Source organism: Argiope bruennichi, chromosome 5 (genome assembly GCF_947563725.1).
Source record: "Argiope bruennichi chromosome 5, qqArgBrue1.1, whole genome shotgun sequence".
NCBI lineage: Eukaryota > Metazoa > Arthropoda > Arachnida > Araneae > Araneidae > Argiope > Argiope bruennichi.
The window spans coordinates 48,573,732-48,592,921 of NC_079155.1; positions in this window are offsets into that span (position 1 = coordinate 48,573,732).

Here is a 19,190-nt window from a genome sequence, read left to right on the forward strand (position 1 = left end):
GAGAAAAGATAATTAAGATTTAGTTTCTGAAATCTATATCGAAAAATAAAAATTTGAGTTGTTGCAGTAAAATATTTCCCTTATTAAGTATATGCACGTTATTACTAATATAAAAAATTAAAATGTAGTTCATTAATGGTTTGGAACTCTAAAAATTTCTTGAATTTTTTTTTTTCAATTTTGATATTTGTTTTGGTAGAAATTATTGTGCTGTATCCCATCTTTTAAAAACAATGTTCGAAAATTGTTGAAAAAATGTCCGTTGTCAATAATTTCGAAAGAATAAATTAAAGTAGCCCCAAAAAAGAAAAAAAAATCAATCGAATTCATTTTTGTAATGAGATTTTGTAATAAGAAAATATGCAAAAAATGTTAATACTCCTATATTTAATTAGCTTTGACTGAATTGGAAAATTAATTTTATCCAATAAGAAATTCATGCTTTTGCAAGCTTTTATCCCTTTACAATGATACATTTTTTAGAAGTGGGATTCTTACAATTATAAAATGCAAACGATTTTTTCACTAGCTCAAAAGCTTTATTAAGAATCTATTAATTTTTTTGGCAACGTAAAAACAGCAAACCGCTAAAAAAAATCTGATTTTTTTAAAATATTATTTTGTTTTATAAAAAAACCCAAGTACTTTTTCCTTTCATTTTTTTTTTGCTCCATAACATTTTTGAACCACCGGATTTGCCGACAAGTATATGAAAATAACGTCCAATTAATACACTAGTTTCAAGATGACAATTTTTTCATAATATTTTTTTTCTTTAATTTTTACACGTTTTTCTAAACTGCATATTTAGCGATTTTTTTTAAATATGACTACTCTATGGCTTATTAAATTTATGTGGCTCATTTTGATGATAAAATTTCTTATTTTGAAAGTTAATTGACTTATTTATTATCTTGATACTTTTTTATATTCTCGCAAATAAATGTTTGCCTTGAATAAAATCCCAGAGAGAGAAATAGTATTTGTTTTAGATTTATTAGAAATAATAATAATTAACTGCAATCAATTCTTTAAATATGAAACCACCAAAACATAGTATACTGAGAAACTGCAGTTTAATTATTTGTCTTTAAAAGAAAAAGAAAGATAGAAAGATTCTTTTAACTTTCATATATAATGTAAATAATTCTTATATAATGTCAAAAGTTAATATTTTACTGAATGTCAGATCTACATGCGAAAAAAAAGCGAGAATTATGTACTTCTGCGAATTTTGCTGTCTGTGTAAGCGATACTCAGAAATCTAGCGAGTCAAACAAAATTAATTTGTTATTTATATTGGACTTGAATGATTTAGGCAAACTTTACTTAACATTTATAAGCATTTAACAAATTTTAGACGAAATCCTTCAGCTAGAAAATCAATTTGAATGTCTACCCGAGTGAATGCAGGTACGATCTCTTAGTATCATTAATAGCTGGAATGAAGTGATTTAGCACATGGTTTTATTATTAGAGTTGTTTATATGCAAATAAATTTGCACCAAATCTGCTACTGTCTTGATTGCTTGCATATTCGCGTGCACGTGTATGGAATAATTGAAGAAAAAAGTGAAACTGGATAAATGAAATTTGATCATATCACCAAATTTGAAAAAATATGAATACTTATAATGATAAATATGAAAATGTATTGATTATTGTAAATTATATATAAATTATATTGATGAATATAAAAATAAATATGAATAAATTGTTAATTTTTATTTCAATCGTAAAAAAGGGAGTCGTCCAACATGCATTCACAATTTACCTTGATGTAATTCAAACCACAACACACACCGTGCTGTTTTATTTTCATGAGAGAGTTAAAGTGGTTATTAAAAACAAAATCAGTTTTTATCTTTCAATAATTAAGTTGCTTATACATCCACGATTTCATGCGGTGCAATTATTTTCATCAGATTATAATAAAATGTTAATTATTTAATAAGTTTATTTCAAGGCTTTTGTGATTTTTTTACACTTTGTTATTTACAAGCATTAGATGTACTTAAAGATTTGAAGAGATTTTATTGCATAAATAGGTATTTATAATGTCAAAACTTGAACTACTTAAAACATGGCAATTTATATTAATAGTTAAAATTTTTGCCGATCAAATCAGTTGTTGAAAGTTTTGCAGTGAAAACTCTATAAGCAATAATGTTAAAATATATTTGCTACTAGTAACCGCCGGAATCTCTAATATATACTAAATAAATTTAAAAAAAATATTCATAATATTTTTTTAAACATTATTTTATTTAAAATACTGACATACAGAAATTCATCCACAACTTTATTATTAATTTAATTCAGAAATATGTGGCAAAGAAACATTTTAATTTCCTGAAAACTTCTGACCGTTAACGAAACGATTTTTTAAAATTTGCAAATGCCTAAGTTTTTGGGTAAGTTATTATTAATTTCTAAATAATGATATGAAACTTAGTTAAACATTTGAATGAAAAATTAAATATAAATTTACAATATATAAAAAAATAAAATATATTTACAATAAATGGAGAAAATAATTTTTAACGTTGACTTTCAAGCTTTTTATCTAATGTTAAAAACAAATTGTCAATTTATTATTATTTTTTATTCGAATTAAACATAAAAAATAAGCTGAAAAGCATTTTTAATCTCAATTAGGTAAATTAAATCTTGTTTAAATAAATATCTTTCTTAAATTTACTTCTTTCAAATCTATTTAATTAGATAAATCTTTAATGTAACTATATTTTTGCTTCTACTGCATTGGGCAAGTTAAACAAAAACATAGCTTTTAATCAATAAAATTAATTATATAATTAATTATCCCTACATTTTTAACAAAATCTTTGTTTTTATAACTTTCAAAAACTTTAAACTTTTATAATATTTTGTTATATATTATTTTTACACAAGTAGTAGTGATTTGCTTTAAAGTGTTCGAAATATATTCGTTTACACAATTTTTGCAATATATTGAAAAGGAGCTTATATTCAGTACGCTATTTGACTAATAACCAAAAACTGTTGCCAATTAAAAATTTGAAATTTGTTGATATAATAATAAATTGAAAATAAAATATGGTGTAAGTAAAAATGTAATTGAGTAAAAAATGTATTAACATTTTGAAAACGATTTAAATATTTTTTCTATATAAAAAAATCAAATTATACTGTAAACTGTTTGCCAACAATACAAAAAGTGCTAAAATATAATAATTTCTTTGCATTTTTTTAAAGAAAAATAATTTGTTTGGAAACTTAGTGAATATTTTTGATTATAATCATTTTTTGGCTATACTTTTATAGATGTAATCTATAACAGAAGAGAAAGAAAGCATCATTATTCATAGGTTTATTTAAAATATGAATTGTCTAACCGAATTTCTTTCACGAGAAAAAACTTTATTTCGTAACTCTAAAATACATTAAATAAATAGTTATAATAGATAATAAATCCTTAAAAATCAATTGTAAAAATATTTGAAATACGATAATGATGCTGTAAAAAATAAATGTAGTTTGTGAGATTAGTTTATTGTAGACATTTATTAAACTGACTTAAATCTGTTTGTAATCTGATTTTTTTTTTCATTTCTAAGTGTAAAAGTATTTCAAAACAAGACTTATTCGGATTGGAGCACTTTTAAAAAATATTGATTTTACATGGATAATACGCAGAAATTATGTTGCGTTTTAAATCCATAGCTAGGAAAATATTCTAAGTGTTTCAAGAAATGGCCTGTCAGTAGATCGATTTACTATTAACATGTTAAAATAAAAGTCGAAATTGGTCTTCAAAATTTTTAAAAAAAATCTCTAATTTTTCTACAGAAATAATTTGTTACTTTTGAATTTTTTCAATACTAACTGTAAAATTAAAAGCTTGACGTTTCCTGGGCCTTATATTTTAAACATAATTCAATACCAATATTGATAATGAATTATTAAATTCTTCAAGTATTTCCTTATTTTTTATTTTTAAGCATAAATATTAAGATGCTTTTCTACAAATAATTTTTAATTATATATTTTGTTTTTAAATAGGTATAATTGTAGTTTTTTTTAATTTATAGAATTACTTATTCGGAATTCAAGCATGAATATATAAAGAAGCATTCGATTATGAAAACATTTTTGTAAATAAGAAATAGCGATTTTCATAATTTATACTAAGAGATATAGAAACCTTTACTTTCACATTTAAATAAATGGGTTTTGAAAAAATAAATAAATAATTTGCTAAAATAACGTTTGTTAATTGAAATATTAAACTTTAATATTTGGAAAGCTCCTGATAATTTACAAAACACTTCGTTATAAATAAATTATTTCTAATCCTTTCAATTTTAAACAGCATCTTTTTTCTCAAACGTGAATATTAAGATGCTTTCAACGTGTAGATTCATTTATATTGATTTGGTATCATATTAATTAAGAAACTATATAATTTACTTCTAATATTTACGAATTATATATTCAGAATTGGAATGTAAGCATATGTTCAACAACTGATAAAAAAGGATTTTGCAAATAAAAATTTGTCGATTTTTTAATTTATAATAAAAACATTGAAAACTTTACATTCAGATTTAAATTATTCAATTTTAAGAAAATTTAAAAAATCCACTTAAATTGCAGGAGGATAGTTTTCAGGACTCTACAAATTATTTATAAATAATTTATTGAGTTATAAAATTTTGTATATTTGTGTATAAAATAGTAATAATATGCATATAAATAGATATAATCATATTAGAAAGGTTTAAATAGTATCTTAAATTAAGCACATATTTTAAAATAAAAATTCTAATTTTTTTTTTTTTAAATTAAAGCCTCGATGTTTTCTATTTTTAAATTTCACTGCTTATATTTCATTTCAATCATTTAAAATTATGTTTGGAACAAGAATATGGATTAAATTGTAATTTAATTTAGAAATTAAATTTTAAGGGATATTTTTATGTTCGTTTACTAAATTTTCCGTGGAAATTTATGACTACATGGACGAAACCAAAAATGGATGTTTGTATTTCATGATATCTTACATTCATAAAAGTATGTGCGCTGTAATGTGCTGACGTTAAAATTTTACTTTTAGAAAAATATTTTTGTTGAATTCAGAATATGACTTTCACGGGATTGGGCAAATACATCATAAAGTCTAACGAGAGCATAACAATCCAAAAATTGAAGCAATTCAGCAAAAGTGGATCTTGCTTATTAAATAAACCAAACTAATTCCTTTTGGGAAAAAATAGCAAAGCAGTCCACTACTTATACTGCTCAATCCAAGAGAAATTGCTGAAGCTAAAGTGCTCACTGTGAGTACTATATGATCCACTGAATGGGGTTTCACACTGAAAATACTTAGGCGAGAAGATGGCTAAAATTCTAAACAGTATTATCATTACAAATGTCCATAAGGGCTTTCGGGCAGACTATTTGAGGCTCTCTAAAAGAGCACTCTTAAAAGAGTTTTGGTTTGAGCCACTCCAGCCTGGTGGTGACACGGTACCATAAGTGCATGAACTTCCCAACATTCAATGAAAAGTAGTATTAGCAGTAACGGAGGCATATTGCACAAATTCTAATTCAGTATTTGAAATAATAATTGAATCTTATTTGCTAAAATGGAATGTGCGATGTTCCAACATGGACAATGCAAGCAAACCATAAAAATATAGAAAGTTCTTTCATGAGCATGCTAAAGCGCGTCTCAAAAGTATATGGACAGGTGATTTTTTGAAGTAACAGTTCAAAAAATGAAGCAATTATCATGAAAAAAATAATATGCATCTGTAATCATAGTATAAGTTTATTACAACAAAGAAATACAGTATAGTTTTATAGAATATATGTAAAAGAATAATAATAAAAATTGGCAGTCCGAAAAATATATGGACTTTTCAAATATTTTGTATTTAAATTCAAATTTTGGATCCATTGCTTTTAATTATATTGAAAATCCTATCAGGCATGCTTCGAATTAAATTTTGAAGAAAGTGCGGCTCTAAAGAGAATCAACTCTGCTCTACTTGTTGCTTTAATTCCTGAATAGTCGAGAACTGACGATCATGAGCATACAAATCCCGTGCAAGTGCTCCCCAAAGGTTTTCGATGGGATTCAGGCCTGGGCTAATAGCTAGGCAGTCTATAACAGTCACTTGATTCTGAGTAAGCCAAGCTGTTGTTAAGTGCGAGATGTGAATCAACGCATTATCCTGTTAGAATTTCCAGTTTTTCCTTCCTAGGATATTTCCAATTGGAAGTAAATTGGTTTTGTGGACATTTTGATAATCTTCAGATGTCTGTAGACCATCAAGAAAAGCAATATCGGTTGTGCCGTTGAAGCAGAACGCGCCCCACACCATGAGAGAACCCCCTCCTTGTTGTCGACTAAAGAACTCATGAGGTTCTCGTCGTGAATTATGCCAGTAGTATGCCCAGCCATCAGGGCTATCTAATTTGAATTTTTTTTCGTCACTGAAGAAAACATTTAACTATTCATTCGTCCAATGCATGTACTTTTCAGCCAAAAGACGCGTGCTTTTCTGTGGTGCAATTTCAGCATAGGTGTCCGACGCATTCTGCGATATCTATGAAATTTGCTTGACTGTATTCGACAATGAACAGTAGATCTTGAAATTGGAAACGCTAAACTCCTCGTAATTTCCCGAATAGACTTCTTCTGGGTTGAAACTGCGCGCAAAATCTCTCCGTCTTGTTGCTGGGATGTTTTTATTGGTCTTCCTGAACGTTTTTTTACAATAGAATTTGCACCTTTCGACAAAATTTCATAAATTCCAGATCTGCTACGCTTCATTTGTTTAGCAATATAAGAAACGTTAACATTTTCAGCTTTTAAACGTCAAATTTTAGCTATATCAGCAGCAGAGAATTGAACATTACGAGGCATTTTTCAACTACTCGAGAATTGAAGAACGAGCTGCGATTTTATACGCCGAAGTTGTTACGTCAGATGTATAGACCGCAGAATATGCAAATTTTTTGGTACAGAAGAAATAAAAGCGATTTTTCTTCATTGCCCATATATTTTTGAGACATCATATTTTGAATTTCATTTTTTTTACACACAATCTGTGATACAAGCATAATATTTCTGTATTGTAATATACGTATTTTATGATTCCATATGCTAATTATTTTTTTCGTGATCATTGCTTTAATCTTTCCACGGTTACTTCAAAAAATCGCATGTCCATATACTTTTGAGACGCACTTTATTAGATCAAACTAGAATGGGAAAATTCTTAACAACATGGACATACCCAATAGAAGTTAAATCATCGCAGTGGAAGAGAGAGATGCCGGCTTGTGAGCTAATATCTTCACAGATGGCTCTCAGTTAGACAACAGAGTAGGAGTGGCATTTTGAGTTTCTGACGAGCAGCTTTCTATAGAGTCACATTTTAGGTTTAATAATCAGTGTTTAGTATTACAGGTAGTATTAGAAAACCTGAAAATAGTTTTGTTCTCGAAAACGCATCACCGGCCTTAAGATCATTGTCCCGTATTCACTGACAATCTCAGATCACTGAAGCCTCTGTAAACGTTGCAGCCCAAAGGCAATCTCATTGAGAACGTAAGAAAATTTTTTGACAACTCAGTTTACCTGCATAGATCAGAACTGAAATCGAAGTTCTGGGGAATGAGGTTATCTACAAAGTATCAAAATGAGCAATACTGCTAGAATACTTCACGATACACTTGGGGAATCCAAAAAGATCAGTTGGCACAAGCATCAAAAAGTTCCTCCTCGAAAAATTTCAATTTAAATTGAATTTCGAGTAAATAGGAAGGTATAGTAGCTAACCTCCTGTCATAAAGACAACAGATACTCGTCCATCGTCTGTGCTTTCAGTACTTCAGGTGATTCGGCTTGAGAAATTATAAATCACCGTATTGTAGGGTGGAAATATATCAAGCGACATGAGCCTCAATGTTGCTACTTCCCCACAGTTAGTATGCTTCCGAAAATCAATTAGTCCGGGAATGACTATGTTTTAAATTCTTAACCAAATAAAACCTATGAAGAAATCGCAAATCTCTTAAAATTTGTTTCTATCATCTACAGGGCGTTTTGGAAATATAAGCCTGAGCTCTAGCCAATAATCAATTTTTTTTTTCTAAATTAGCCTTCCCAACATTTCTCACCGAGTATATTGGGATGTTTCTCAAATAGTATAATGAAGTGTTTTTTTGTAATAGTCAGTTCTGCCCCATTTGTCCTCTACATAGTTATCTTGTTTTATTGTTGTATTATCTCACATTTTTCTTGAGGTTATTATGTATACTAATTTCTTATATTTCTTTGTAGTATTATCAGATGCGCCAGAGATGACAATACGATGCTGAATGATACAAACATCAGTGTTCTACCCCCGATGGCTCTATAGTTTTGTGAAAATGAAACTCTGCCGGAGATGCTGACATCGGAAAGCAAAAGATATGCCCTGTAGATCACCGTGATAGTGTAGAAACGACTGAATGGTAACTCCCAAACCACCGAAACACTCAGAATTTCTGCTTACTAACTCATGTTAATTGGCTTCTATTTTATATCTTTTTAACTTCACGTACAGGATCTACACCCAATCATGTATGTCGAAATTAAGGGAATAAAAACCTCTATTCTCCTTCACACATCAATTCAAAACTGTTCTAAGACTTTATGATCTTTTACCAGCAAGACATCGCTGATGGCGAGGACTTAATCCTCACCAGTCTTACCATAACTTCCAAAGATATTGTAGCACAAAAATATTTTTATATCATTTTATTGCTATTTTTTGCCGTATATTCCTTTAAATCAATTTTTACAAAATATGTTAAGCCCATTTTACAGCAATATATTTCATTATTCAAATGAAATTCAAATCATTTTTATTGTTGCTACTAATATCATATCTTGATTCTTATATATTGTTTATGATGAGGATTATTGAGTAAACTTCAGCACAAGACATGCTTTCAGTAATTTATTTTAAATTTTGTTTCATTTCAAATTAAGATTTAACTTCAAAACCAAGAAATTATGAAAACATTTCAAAGAGTATCCAGGTTTATACCCTGCTGATTTTTCATATCCCATATGATGTATAAAATATGAACAGAAAATAAGGAGAAGAATTCATAGCACAAGGTTCAAGCATTTGTAAGGCTACCTAAATAATATGAATTTTATCAAAATTTTACGCTTAAAACATTTAATATAACTATTCAATAAAATAATTTAGTAACAGTAATCTTGGTGAAATTCTAAGGCGCCAAAGGTGATTAGTTATTAATTTTAATCAAAGAAACAATCACATTTCAATTTAAATTACCTGAGATATTCTCAGCTGAATTATTAGTATTATTTTCTATTGGAATGAATTCGAATATTCATTTTTTACGAATGTAGTGAAACTTTAATACTACTTCTAATATGTATGGGCACTCTCATTATGAATATTAGAATAGTATATAGACATTTCTCGGCTGTGGTAATATTTTTTATCAATTTAGAAAGAAGTGTAATTTTTTCATCACCCTTAATTCCGTAATAATTTTTCAGACCTAGATCAAATTTATGTAGTAGATTTTTACCTTTCTTCTAAATTTGATGGAATATACAATTTAAAATCGAATATAAATTTAAGTAAGAAATTTGTCATGGTTTCCTGCCTCTTGAAACGCACAATTCAGATGTTATTGTTTTCTAAACCACAATTCAATATTGTTTTGTCTATTCCAAAGCCAACTTAGTGATATTTTTCAAAATGTACATTGATAAAATTAAAAACATGGAGAATTCTCGACTCACTCATTACATTGAGAATATGAAATAGATGAAGCTGTACTCATCATATTTTTGGCGACATTTGATAAAATCCAATGGATATAGACCTGGATTTGAAAAAAGAATTTGATTTGCTCTTTGAGCAATTTATACTCATATAAATTTCTCAAAGAGCAAATTGAAGCTCACGAACATGGTTACATTTGGAAAATTCGCATTTTAATCCTTATTACAGATAATTATATTAACATTTAGAATTTTCTCATTTTTAATGTTATTTTTTTGACATACACCTTAAAATATTTAAAGAGAAAGAAAATAATTATATATTTCTATTTAAACCTTGATCTGTTAGGCCAAGTACTGTATTCTATGTTATATGAAACAATATTTAAATTTATGTTTTTAAATATGTTTGTTTGTCTCTTTTAACGATGTATTCCATTTTTATCCATTTGAATGTTGAATTTACACAAGGCAAATGTAATATTTTAAAATTATCTAACAAAAATTACCACAAAAGATTTTATCTTTCAGTAATTTTTTATCGATGCACAAATTTTACATTTTCTCAGTTGTTGTATTAATTGCTAAGTCTGACAGATTTTTGTTTAATAAACAAGCAATTTAAATTTAATGACCGGGATTTCATGGTTACATCAATCTAAATATTCTTTTATTTGAAATGGAATACTTGATTTTTTCAAAAACTCAATTTTCTACTATTTTGCAACAAGAATTCTATTTGTGAATTCTCAGTCTTAATTTAATTAAAGATGGAATAATTTTTAATGCAAAATATCGCCATTTTCTTCATTTCGGTTTTTAATTCAGTGTAATAAGATGATATCGGCAGCCGGAATCAGTATATTTGTTACCGCTAAGAGTCCTGAAATCAATTAATCTTCAAATTAGGTAGCCGATCTACATATTAATTAGAGTGATTCATTAAAGTGCAAAAAATTATTTTATTTTTCAAATTTCCTAGGCAATTTGCGAATTACTTAGATAACCCTTTCTAGGGCCGTGGGAAGTATGCTTCCCACCAAATTTATCAATCTTTGTATGAAATTATGTAGGTTGGCATAAGTTCTGACAAATTTTTTTGGTAAGTCAGAAACTCAGATGCTTCAGTTCTTTATCTCAGACAAAATGATGTGTCTTGATTTGTTACTTAATTATTAATTAACCAAATTAATTAATGAATCAAATTAAATTTATCTAATATGCTAAATGAATCCCTTCTCTTATTCTAATTTCAAGCCTAAAAATATTTTAATATAATATGACAAGAAAAAAATGGCCCTTTGAAGGGATAATCTGCACATTAGCTACGAGACATTCAGTGAAGTGAAAGTAAGACTTTTGCTGGAACAAAAGCTACGTTTCTGTATGTTTAAATTAAATGTTGCTTTTTTTTTGGTTTCTAAAGAATCAAGTTAATACAATAGAACAATCTACACATTAGTTGATAGAATCAATTATCAACCATTTGAAAAACTATAATACAAAGAATCAAACGTTACTACAATTAAGAAAATGAATTTATGAAACATGTGATAAAATTATGCTTACTTATAAGTGCAGTCTAATGATTGGTGACACTTGAATTGCATAGCAACTGGTTTTTACGACAAGCACATTTATTTGTAGTACATTTGGATTTACAGTCATTTCATTGAGACCCTGCCCAATACCAAGAAATTGTTTTATTGCTGTTTGACGTTAGGATATTTCTACAGCAGGAACATCTTCTTTCTCTAAAAAAAAAAATAGTTCTTTATAAACACTAAATTATAATTGTATAAAATACCAGTTTTAGTACCAATTTTATAAAACTCATCCTCTGATTCACTAAGAAAAATCGAGCGGGCATCAGTTTTTGCTCCGTCTAGGTCGGGTATTTTAATTCTCACAGTGACACCTCCATTGACGTCTGGATGCTTTGCATTAGGAAATGCTAAATATTTTTTTTGGGGAACTAAAAGTGGAGGGAGAGAGGAAAGGGATAAGGAAAAGAAATGGAACGAAACAAATTTTTGCACTTCAGTGCAATGTGCATATTACTTAGTTAAAGTGCGGAAAACTCCTGATAATGCACTTTATCAGGAATAAATCAATTACTCTGCAGATTAGCTAGGTAATCTGCACATTAATGGCTTTCGAGCTTAAACGTTAACATATTCATAAATAGATAGATAACATTAATGTTTCATTAATCAAAGATCAAATATTTTTAAAGCCGCTACAATGTGCATAATGTGAGCCGCTAATGTGCACATTACTTAGTTAAAGTGCGGAAAACTCTTGATAATGCACTTTATCAGGAATAAATCAATTACTCTGCAGATTAGCTAGGTAATCTGCACATTAATGGCTTTCGAGCTTAAACATTAACATATTCATAAATAGATAGATAACATTAATGTTTCATTAATCAAAGATCAAATGTTTTTAAAGCCGCTAAAATGTGCATAATGTGAGCCGCTAATGTGCACATTACTTAGTTAAAGTGCGGAAAACTCTTGATAATGCACTTTATCAGGAATAAATCAATTACTCTGCAGATTAGCTAGGTAATCTGCTCATTAATGGCTTTCGAGCTTAAACGTTAACATATTCATAAATAGATAGATAAGGTTAATGTTTCATAAATCAAAGATGAAATATTTTTAAGTAAATTCAATCTAAATTAAAATAAATGACTTTTAATATGAAAATAATGAATGGGAACTTAATGTCCTTCTCCTAAATCATTTATTTATCCGATCCCTGAAAACAATTTCGAGTAAGATTCGAAATGAAATTGAATTTCTTTCTATATAAAATTCACCAGTACTTTTATTCTTCATATATCTGGAGATAGAAACTTAACAGTGAAAAAAAAAATGCACTAAAAGAAGCGTCGAGTTAAAAGAAGAAAACCATAAAACATAGATATCTCTCTGTTGGAGATATATTTCTATTCCCCGCAGGCACGCTTCCAAAAAACACAAAAGAAAAAAAAAGAAGAAGCGAAAACTCCTCTAACACTAGATATTGGCTAGTAAATGGGAAATCTTTATACTCTAGGATGATTTATAATGGTCAATAAAGCGGAAAAAAATGTGTATGTTTATTTCCCAGATCTTCGTTTCGTTGTGTTCTTCGCAAAAGGAAATACTGAATACTCGAAAATGGTTCTAAAAGGAGAAGAAAATAGTGCTTTCATTCCGGTCGAATATCTTTTCTGGATTTCGAATTGAAAGATGCTCGCTTTCGTATATATGTTTCGTATGCTTATGTTAAGATCATTTGTGAATAATAACAGTATTAGTATATTTCTTCGAGTAAATCAAAGATAAAAATGCACGAGTGGTGTTTTCAATAAATAATTTCTATCTGATCATCGCCGATTCTTTGAGTTTATAGATTCAATACTCTTTTTAAACTAGTTTATTTAACTTGATTAGTTTTTTTTTCTAAAGACGCAATTTCATATCCGATTTTGCACTTAATCCCTATTGTGCTGGTATTTAGAAATTTCATACAATTCTATACAATATTGTGTTCATAATATTGTATACAATTTGTACAATTGTATTATCGGGGTAAGTATAATATTTCATCAATTCCAGAACCATATTATCAAATAATTAATTGATTATTACTATTTTAACTTTGTAACATTCTCCATTTCCCAGTACTGATAAGACATTTACAGCCAGCTGTGTCGTCGCTGTTACTTACTAAACTCCTCTAGATAGCCAGATGGTGGATCTTTTCACCTGGGTGGTCTCGCATCTGTTCATTAGCGACTACAGTGAAAGACCACATGTGTGAATTCCTCGTCGAAGAGATAATGAGAGTACCTTCAAAGAGAAAGGGGTGTCCAAATATCTGGATGCTAAATGTTTCTCATTGTGAAAGGACTATGATAACTCCGTGTTCCAGAATAGTCAGTTATGAATGATGCATCACACAAAAGACCTTCCCACGATTGACTGGCGCCGCTGAGAGAGCATATTTCTGAAGCCCGATTGACCAAAAGAGAACTCAAATGACTAATGTAAATTAAGAGGCGGAGATTGTCGCCGAAATAGAGTGCGGAGATTTTTTTTAGAAGAAGAGGAGAAACGAATTGCCGGCAGACTGTTGGACTACGCCCACGAGTTCGGAGTCCGAGAACCAACTGAGTTTCAAGAAAACCCTCCGACTTCCACTGTTGTGTCTCCTACTACAGGTGTAAATAACTATTTATTTAACCAAGTTTAGAACAAGTTGTTCTTTTGTATAAAATAAAGAATTGTCTGGAAATTCTGCTTCGTTATTTAATTAGTCTATATCAAGACATTACAACGTCTTACGAATGGTCCTAAATGGTAAGGAATTTGAGAAACGTTCTAAATTCATAATTCATACTTGTTCCAATAATGCAATATAAATTAGATACTAAACATTAAAAAGCAAATATAAAAAAAAAATTATATTTCTTAACACCCTAATAGAATTTTGTTTTTAAACACTGATATTTAATTTGATTTACTTTTAAAATTTAGAATTTATAATGGACTGTTCAGATTTTTTCTGATAGCCTACTTTCAAAATTTTGTATGCTTGTTTCTTCTTGATTAAAACGGAATATTTAAAAACTACAGACTTCCATCGAATATTTATGGGATTTATTGGAAAGTATGATTTGGCAACATAGCATAACATCGGAAGATATGCTGAAAAAAGTGATTATGATGTAATAGAATAATATTTCATCTGAAGAAACCACCAAGCTAGTCCAATCTATGCCTAAGCGATGGACAGAGATTCTTAGATATAAAGGTTATCCAACCAGATATTAAAGTTCGACAGCTAATTTAAAGTTTAATTATAGTGTTTTCATCTTTACGATCATTCTCAAACGTTTTCTGATAACTTTTTGTGTAATTTTAAATTATTATTATTGTTTTAAAATAACCATATGTTATTTTAAAACGTCTAATGTTTAAACGTTTAATGTCTGAAATTATTATTGATATTTATGAGTTTTTCAGGAAATACTTTAAATAAAAATTAAATCTTTTAAATTAATTCATTACCATAAGCTTGCTTATGCATTTTTTTAAATGTTTTTTATATGAATTGATTTTTATTCCATATTTTAAGTGATATATCAGCATAATATTCTTTTGTTTTATTTCATATTTAAAATTTAAAACCTTTTATCATGGTCATATGAACCAGCTAGGTGATAATTACATTGGATGTTGATCAGTTTCAATGGAGCAGGGACCCCCGAGCTTGATGATGAGAGAGGTAAGTGACAATAAGAGATTTATTAAGTCGAATCTTCGAGAACTTCTTATGCCTTGCTCCGGAAGTTATAAAGCCACGGTAGATTAAGCCAGAGTATGTCGTAGAGTTATTTTCCAATAGTCAGTGACGAATTATTTGGAATAGTCCAGCGAAGCGTAAACGTTGAGTGGAGTTTAAGCGAATAGTGGACTGACATTTGGACGCCGTGCGCAGAGTCTTGGAGACAAATGTTGAAGCATCATCGAGTCATGTGCTGAGTAGCCAGTCGTATAGTATTAGTAGGTTTTGAGTGCAGCTAAAGCGAAGAGACAGTGGTGATTAGCTGACATTTGGAGGGACATTCTGTTGTATTCTGTCTGGCCGCTTTGTGTACTGTTGCGATATTAGTTATTTGTGGAATGCTAATTGTTGCAAAGGCTGCTGCTTTTTACTTGTGTACGTCTCGGCCATGTTTTGCTGTCTTTGTATCCGTGTCTTCGACGTTATTAATTTTTCTGTTAATAAACATTTCTACTTGTTATTGAGGCCTGCTGACTGTGTCGCCAGACAACAAATTCGTCGAGTTTATGGAATTTTGTAGATAGAAATTTTCTGTTATATTATTTTTTGTAAATGAATGCAAGAGATCTATCGTGGATATAAAGTACGAAATCAAGCTCCAATCCATAAATGATTTAATTTCTATGTTGGAAACTTGTATTTATGAACTAATCAGCAAGCATAATATCGTAATCAGGTTTTTGAAACCAGTTTATTTTAGTTTAATTCCATTTCTATAATTTTATTTTCAAACAAAATTTTGTTTTTCATTTCTTAATGCCTTACAATATTCTTAAATAAATTTTTATTGTTAATATGTTACAATACGTATGTCGCATATTAGGTTAAAGACGTGTTAGAAAAATAGATGAAATGTATTTTGAAATCTTTAACCATTTGTTCGTTACCTTTCTCACTTCTTTAATGATAGTTGAAGGATTAAATTAATACTATCATCATCATCGAAGATAAGCTAGTCGCTGAAGGCGGATAGTTATAAATTATAATTTAAAAACAAAAATAGTATATTTTGATTCTACGATGAATAAAATAAAATAAATCGTTAAGAAATTGCTAAGACTTATTTTGCGGCTGAAATAGAATATATTACTTTTTCATAAAAATGAATTATTATTGCTTTCTAGCCTTTTTCGATTTTCAGGATCCTCAAACCTTCAAACATGCCAGCAAGAATTATGAGAAGAGCAGTATCAAGAAGCCCTTCCCATTAACCCAATTAAAATATTGTTGGTGCAGTCTTTTTTTTTTATTTCATTTTTTTCTCCAAAGAACTTGACAGATCATTCTGAAGTGTTTTTTTAAATAACATTTTTTTTATTATTGAGCTTATTAAATTTAAACGGAGATCTTCTATAACAAAAGACTGTGCTTCGAAGGTTAATAAACTAATTTATTGGCATGGTTTTTTTTTAACATTTCTTTGAAATATCTGCTTCTGAAAGAAAATTCATAACAATGATAAACGAGAAACCTAGTTAGAAAAATTGAGTAAAGTATGCATCCGTAATTTCTAGAATATATCGTTTAAAGTTAAAATTCACGATTGATTTTTGTCAAATTCTAATCCTCATTTCCAAACAATTTTTGACTTTACATTTGATCACTTCAAACACGGTCCATTTCTTCTTTAGCTATTGGCAATAAGCGAGGACCAAACTCGCAATGTTTGGGTTCGTAGCCGAGTAACAAGGCCACAAGACAAAAGTAATTGCTCGTGTCTTGTAGCTGTTATCTGGTTTATAAAGCTTCACCACATTTGACAGGAAACAAGGGCTTAACTGGAACCAGAATTGACTGGAAAGAACTTTCTCTTCTCTCGCCACCAGGGGCTTGTTGACTTCCTCTCCTTTTGGCGGCAACCAACGAACGCGTTTCTGTATTCTCTTCTAATTTGTAAATATATTCTTAATCCTGTAACATATAATCAAGTAGCTATTAAATATTCTTCTTCTTAAAGATAAGTTCCCCATATTAATGAAGTCATAATCACTAAACCTACCACTAATTAGAAATTTGAGATTTTCAGCTGCAACCAGATGGAGACAATAACATCAGTATGTAAACAAAGAGATTCCAACCAACAAAACAATAAAGGTAAGCGATTTTACTTGCCTATAATTTAGAGATTGTTCGTGTTGGAATATTACATTATTAAAGATCTCAGGTTGTTGGGGCATCTAAGTTTCCCTTTGAAAACACTTAAAAACACTAAAATTGTCATACAATGCCGCAGTGATAGCCATGCTCTTAAGAGAGTTATATAAAAATGGAGCACCAACTCAGTTATGATTACTAAATAAATATATATTCGAACATCTTTTGAGAATTCTTAAAAAAATTTTCCTCTGTCCTCAACCTACGTGGACGAGAATCCGACATTCAATCAATCATAGTTTAGGAAAGGGGAAGGCAATTTCGCAGTCACAACCAGAGGTTTCGGGTATCAGCCGTAATTTTGTTGTATAGACGTTTAAGGCATTTCAATATTGATAGAGTTAAAATCAGGATAGTTTTAATCAATTTAATTTAAAACATTTAGGAAGCTTTGAAGTGTTTGTAGACTAGAAAACCTAGAGAAATGGTGGATCGGAAGAAATAGAGAGAAGAGACGCATTTGATCATCACAATTATTCTTTAATCAACTAATTTCTCATCATCATGTATCTAATAACAGCGGTCCATCGCTGGGAAGGGGGCCTGTTTTCAAGAGTCATTTTTCTTGGTCATCAGGGAAAAAGCATCAGGGAAAGCATGATCTGATCAAGGAAAAAGCATTAAGCAAAAATAATCTCTAAATTAGCAGCTATTAGGGAAAGAAATCAAATCCCACATGAAAGGGTATCTTGAATTATCGTGTCTCTAACATCTTTATTTGTAGTATAAATAACTTATTTTTTCCTGCAAATAATGACCCAAGAATAACATGATTCTTAGAGATCTAGAGAATTTATTTTATTTCTGGATATCATATGTGTAATATAAATTCACTTAAATGAAATTGACGAAGTTGAAGTTCAAAAAGCAGTAATAAAACGTTTTTGTGTCAGTCTCTCTCTATTTTTTGTGTCAAACATTATTGTTATAAAATTTTAGGTGAAGTTAAAATAACTTTCTGGACAGTTTCAAGAATGGCGTTTTGTTTTAAGGGGCATATTTTACTTCAAATTTATCTAATGAGGCAGCATGTTATTAAAAGATAGTAAATTGCTGTCTTAAAAATCAGATGATATTTCGAGATCTTAATTTTTTTTATCACGGAATTTTTTAGGAAATATTTACGGAATATTTTAGTAATTACTAGTAGCGCCATAGTTTCTTGTTGAACGCAATTGCCAAATATAATAATGCTTTATTATACTTAATAATTTATATTTTTCTTCTTGACATTTCTAAGAGAATAAAAGTATTTTATTCATTCTTGAGTTTTGTATACGCTGTTTCTAGAGCTATTAACGTTGATTCAATATATTGAATGTAATGCAACCCAATAAGAACGTTTATTATCTTTCTCGCTAGGAAACTGAATTACATGAAGAATGTTGATTAATCTGCACCCTTTAATAGAAATAGCTCCTTAGAATTACTCTACATTTCGCAAAGTGCATATGTATTGGAGAAAGATCATATAAAAGCAAAGTATATGTGTAACAGAGAGAGATCATATATGGAAATTCATTCAGAGAGAGACCATATATGGATTAAGTTTCTTGAATTAACTATTATTGAACTATTTTTTCAATTGATAGCTTTTGATTCATTCATATTCTCGTATTTAAAAAGAAGTTATAGACTGTAAACCTTTATTTATAAATTTCAAGAAAAATCTTTATCTTCTACTTACAGGCGTAAGAATAATTTAATTATTTATAAGTATCAAGAAAACGCCTTTTAAAAGTTTAGAATTTTAATTATAATAACAATCTTTTAAAAATATTTTTAAACATTCAGTAGATGATAATAGATTTGAAGTTTTAATTAGATTTTTACGTTTCTCCTAATGTTGTTTTGAAACAATATAATCTCTTCATTCTATAAAAGG